The sequence below is a fragment of the Bidens hawaiensis genome, unplaced genomic scaffold (assembly GCF_021521415.1).
Source record: "Bidens hawaiensis isolate Kalapana, Puna unplaced genomic scaffold, B.hawaiensis_p1.1 tig00019386_1, whole genome shotgun sequence".
NCBI classification, from domain to species: Eukaryota; Viridiplantae; Streptophyta; class Magnoliopsida; order Asterales; family Asteraceae; genus Bidens; species Bidens hawaiensis.
In genome coordinates, this window is record NW_027492945.1 from 43,755 (window position 1) to 49,754 (window position 6,000).

Genomic DNA, 6,000 nt, shown 5'->3' on the forward strand with positions numbered 1-6,000 from the left:
ACAATCATTCCTTGTGTAAGCGACCCTTGCCATACTCGCTTGCATCCCTATTCGATTACAACCAACTAGCATACATCTCATCCTTAACCCTCTGCCTTAGCCCAACTCGCATACATCTCATCCTTAACCCTCTGTGTTAGCCCAACTCGCATACATCTCAGTCTTAGCCCAACTCGCATACATTTCAGTCACAACCCAACCCTCATCCAACTCGCATACATCACCACTCGCTTACAAATTTCTTCTAGTCGATCACAGCCACTCGCTTACAATCATTATCCCATTCGCTTACAATATCTCCTAGTCGCTCATAATTCCTTTATTTGATCACAGTCCCACTCGCTTACACACATTCGATTACATCATCATCATTAGCTTACATCTCCAAATTCGCTTACAAGTCCTTTACATTCCACTCGCGTACACTTCCTCATTCGCATACATCCATTCTCTTACAATTACCATTCGGTTACACCATCCTCACTCGCTCACACTATCCCACTCGCTTACAATCCCAAACTCGCTTACAAGCCAAACTTGATTACAAGCCAAACTCGCTTACTAGTCCACTCGATTACAATCTAAAAAAAAGTATTTTGGCGGGAAAATTTTTCTTGAACAAATTTTTTCCTGAATGCTCCTCATAAGTGAAACTTCATTCCTAAAAAATTTTGGCGAAAATATTTATTTTTCGAATTTTCGGTGATTTTTGGTGGGAAAATCGAAAAAATTTTCTTAAACGAAATTTTTCTGGGATCCTAGTGTATTGGGTACTCTTCTCTCAGATTTTGTTGACATATTCTGCGGTTGACTGTTTACGCGTTTCGGTTGGCCTAGGGGGAGACAGCGAGTAATTTAAGGAGAAGTTTATTAGTGATACATGTCTTGCAATTCTAAGCTTAAAGGAAGTCTCAACATGAGAGAAGGCCAAAAGGACATGTTAAAAGAAGAATTCAACATGCTTAAACATACTCAAAGAGAATCGGTTGCCTCTCTCATCAACAGATTTGAGTCACTCGTTACTAAATTGAGTAGTGTCGGTATCATCCCTGAGTTGTCTGAGATCAACATGAAGTTGTTGGATTCACTGCCTTACGCATGGAATAGCAGTGTGATTACCATCATGAGAACGACAAGCCTGAATACCTTAACACTCTCAGAGTTGACTTCTATCATCAAGTTTTTTAATCAATGGATGCCAACCTTCGAATAAACAATCAGTCAAAAGAAAATAAATATGAGACAAGTGATGCGGGTGTGAGCAGTCAAGCAAGTCCTATCATCCCCGAGTGTGCTGCATGTGAAAGTAGTTAGGCAAACACCTTGTCAAGCTCCACTGATGGGATTCCTACACCTCCCTCTCGCATTCCCGAGGTACACAAACTTTGCACACAAGATTGTATTGATAAAGGCACTATAGAAATCACCATGCTAAAATCCTAGATCAAATTCGTAGCATTAAATGTCAGAATGATGATCTTAAAAAGGATGCAAAGATTTATGCTACTAGGATTAACACTCATGGTAATGATATGGCAGATCTTAGGGAAAAAGTTTCCATTGCTACAAATTTAGCCAGACGTCATGAAAATCATGTTATTGAACTAAACGCTAAAATTGTTAAATTAGAAATTGAGTAAACCCAAAAGAAAATTGCCATAGAAAACTTTGAGTTAGCTTCTGAAAAGATGAATAAATTAATTGGGTCACAAATGGAGTTAAGTTTAAAGACTGGAATAGGCTATGATAGTTCTGTTGTACCACCTCCTTTTAATGATAACTATACTAGCCTTCCTCACTTTGATTTTAACTCTCCTCCAGAGGAAGAAATGGTCTATGGTATTGGTCCTGTGCCAATTTCAAAGACATTTGTTCCTGCTGCTCCCAAGGCTGTTGATTCAAATGTTCCTTCAGTTCATCCTAATAGTAGTCCACCTTCTGTAGAAGTTTGTGTAGAAGAAAGTGGGTCGGTGGAAAGGCTTGTTGAGGTGAACATATCTAGTTGTTCATCGTCAAGTTGTGAATTCTAGTAAAAGAAAAGTGTTTGAAAATGATAATAAACCGAGTACTTCATGTAAATATGTTCCACCAAATAAAAGATCATTTTCTCAAACAACTAATCAATCACAAAATCCTCAGTCATACAATTATTTTGATAACAACTACTATGGTCATTATCAACAAAATTTTATTGATCCGTATTACACTAATGTTTTTGATGATCGGGGTCAACCATCAAATGTGTTTTATAATCATGTTCCTTTCCACGGATCACCTTTCCCACCACACCAACCTTTTTACAGTTTTGACGAGTTCTATAGTGCTCCTAGGAGAAAATGTTGTTTTGTTTGTGGTCATTCTTCTCACCTTGAAAGACATTGCAAGCACTGGTTCAAGCAACAACTTGATATTCAAAGGCGGCTTAGTCAGTCCTCAAAAGGTGCTTTTAGTAGCCCAGATTCAAGGACTGATCAAGTTGATAATGAAGCCAGTGAAGTGGATGTGAGATCCAAAGTCAATAAAGTAAAATGCAAGAGAAAACCATTTTGGAAAACTAAAAAGGATAAAATCAAAAGGAATCCTAAGACTGAAAAGTCTGAGGATTCACCAAAAACAGTTTTAAAATTCAAAAAACAAAAGTCCAAAATTGCCAAAACCAAGGAACGAGTTTGTGCTTGGATTCTTAAGGACTGTTCTTCAAGCGACGAGTCGCCAAGAAATAAATTGTTTTCAGAAAATAAAATCAAGTTTTGTCGATTTATTGTCGACTTTCCCGAGACAACTAAGTCTCGGGAACTCATGTCTATTTAAACGCTTAGTGCATGTAGGGTCAATCAAGGAGGACTATCAAGAGTATTCGGTACTTAGATAGTGGTTGCACCAAACATATGATGGGAGAAGAAACCTTGCTTTTTGATGCTAAACCATTCGATGGTGGATTCGAGTCTTTCATAAGCGACATGGGATGACAAACTTCAGAGAATGGGAAATGTTTCATACTTTGTGCTTCAACAATGCCAACCTTGCTCAAATGAATCAACCACAACTTGTCGAGCACTTCTCAAGTGATAGATCCAGCATCAGCTGCTGGGTTTTGATTTGAATCTCTTCAACTTTGTTATATGATGTGATAATTCATGCTTAGGATAGTCCATCTGACAACAGCTTTGTTGACCTTTTCACTAAAGTCATCATTCAATTTTGATTAAAACAATTTATCTATCTTTTTGTATATAAAATTGTAAATATTTTTTAAATATGTCACATTTTTAGAGGGAGAAAATGAGTTAACTTTAACTCACCAAAAAGATTTTACCTTCGTTAAGAAAAACAAAAATGAGTCAGTTGACTAACCAAAAATATTTTATATTTTATTATTATTATATTTTATAATTTTGTTAAGAAAACCAAAAAAAGATTCAAATATATATTCTCTCGTTTAGAGGGAGCTTCTGTTTAAAGGGAGTCAGATAATTAAAAAATACTATAAAATCTTGAGAAATCGATTCGACCTTTGGAAAATGATAAGAAATTGTCTTAGGTGAACCTAGCATATGAAAAGAGTAGATCAAAAGCCAACAAGATCATTGCTTGATGTGTAGATAGGTTTGACAAATGAGTAAATATCATAGTGATATAAACTTAAATATCTACATATGCTAGTGGTTACACTCTTATGAAGTTGTTGCCGACTCCAATTAAGTCATATTTATGACGAAAAAAATCCTAATAGTTAGTCATACACGAGCCCGTTAGTGATTGGTCACAATGAAAAATTATGTCTTGCTTTAGCTTCAAATTTTAAAAAAATATCAAAAATTATTGAAAAGTAGAAAAAACTGCAAAATACTCAAAAAGTATTCAAAATCAACAACAAAAATGTTGATAATTTTATCAAACAAAAAGGGGTATATTAAAACCACGTAACGTAGGGGCAAACAAGTAAGTCCTAAACACTTTTTATGAAGGCCTAAGTCAACAAGGCTAGTAAGTCCATGGTTCAACCTTTACATATTGTTTGAAAGAAAAATTTGCAAAAAGTCTATAGAAGCTCAAAATGTTTTGATCGAGTCGGAGTCAATTCGGGGTGATACTGATGAACACAAACTATGCCAAGGTATTGTTGGTACAATGTGCCAGTAGTTCATTAGTCTTTAGTTTATCGTGTCTATAATTAGTATAATGTTTGTTACGTTTTGGTGAACTTGTTGGTTAATGTTTAGTTATTAGCGAAGTTAGCCAGTAGCGAAGTTAGGAACAACTTCGCCAAGTGTGTTTGGCGAAGTTCTCGCAGGCCTATATAACCTAACTTCGGCTTTATGTTTTGTAAGGTTTTTCTTCATAGTTTGTGGACAGCTGGTTTATCGGTTAAGAGCTCTAGAAGCTAATAACAATTAAGCCTTTGTTTTACGTGTTCGTGTTTATTACATATTCATTATGTTATCTCGTATATACACTCGTAATCGTATACTTAGGGGATTCCGCACCCTCCGTGTACGAGATACTCCTGTGTAGATCCGGATAGGAACCTACAATTGGTATAAGAGCTTTTGCTCGTAATCATGTGGTTCGGGATTATCACACGGGTATTAAAATACCTCCGCTAGACTTTTCGCGGAATCGTTTCACGTAAAACACCGTTCGTTCAGTCCATTCCTTTACAATACTACCCTAGTCGCACACCCTCTTTGTCACACCCTCAAAATCCACAAACGGAGTTTTACCGTCAGAGGGTGTGAACTAACAGGATCGGAATCATCAGTTATAATCAAACCATAAAATAAAGTTTCAAATCCATGAAAACGTTTACGAGTAAATAAATGCGGAAGCGTAAAAACCTTTAATCAAAAGTTGCGTCACGCAGGACGACTTAAAACCAATGATAACCGTTAAAAATAAGTTTGCATAATAAAAGCGTTTTCAATCAATGCATGTTCCTAAACCGCGCGCCCTCCTCGGCTACCTGAGAATAACATACTAAAAGTGTCAACACAAGGTTGGTGAGTTCACAAGTATATAAAATAAAACATTTAGCGTTTGCGTTCAGGGTTTTGCGTTACAGCATTTTGCGTTACAGCGTTTTGCGTTACAGCGTTTTGCATTACAGCGTTACCAGATAGTGTTATGTCAATTATATATCTATAGGTAGCTAGCCTATAAAGCAAGTATTACTAAGTGTTCGACACCGAAGCTGACTCGTTTATTAAGTGCCTTGTCACCAGGTCCTCCAGACCATGGTACGTGTTAGCCAAAATTACACCCGCTCGACTTCCAGTCGAGTTTAGCGTTGGGTGGGGTTTGTCAAACCCAGTAGTACTACTCAACAGTGACTCGCTATTCTAAATATTAACCGGTTCGATGTGTAGGACTTCAAATGTTTCGTTTGCCACTTAGCTTTTACAAGTGATATATAATTTATAACAAAATCTTAATGCGTTGTGGAGTATGTTATCTCCCCCAAGTGAAAAGCGTTTGAAAACAGTTTAAAGAGGGGAAAGTGAAACTCACTGTTTGCGAAGAAATTCCCAAACTAAATCACCAAGATGCGCGTCACAGAAAACTCTCTCTAGCGTTCTAAAACAACAAAGAGATTTTTTTAAGTGTCGGAATATTATCGAGTCTCTAGACCCGGCACATAATACCTATGCACATAACATGTTTCGTGTTTCGTTTGTGAATCGTGTGTGACTTTAACAATGTATTTGTGATACGTTACATGTGTAAGCAATCATATACGTGTCATGTATTCATAAAGTACATTACTAGCAATTATTCCCCGTAAGGGCATTTTGGTCAAATCATGACAATTAACTAGCCATTATTCCCCATAAGGGCAATTTGGTCAAAACACGATAATAAATTAGCAAGTATCATATTTCATGCATTTTCACAAAACTCAGCAGCTAGTTTCACCGAGACATAAATTCTACTTAAAAGATTGTACTATTCCACTGATCATAGCATCTCAATTAATTTACCAAAAATCATCACAGAAGCATA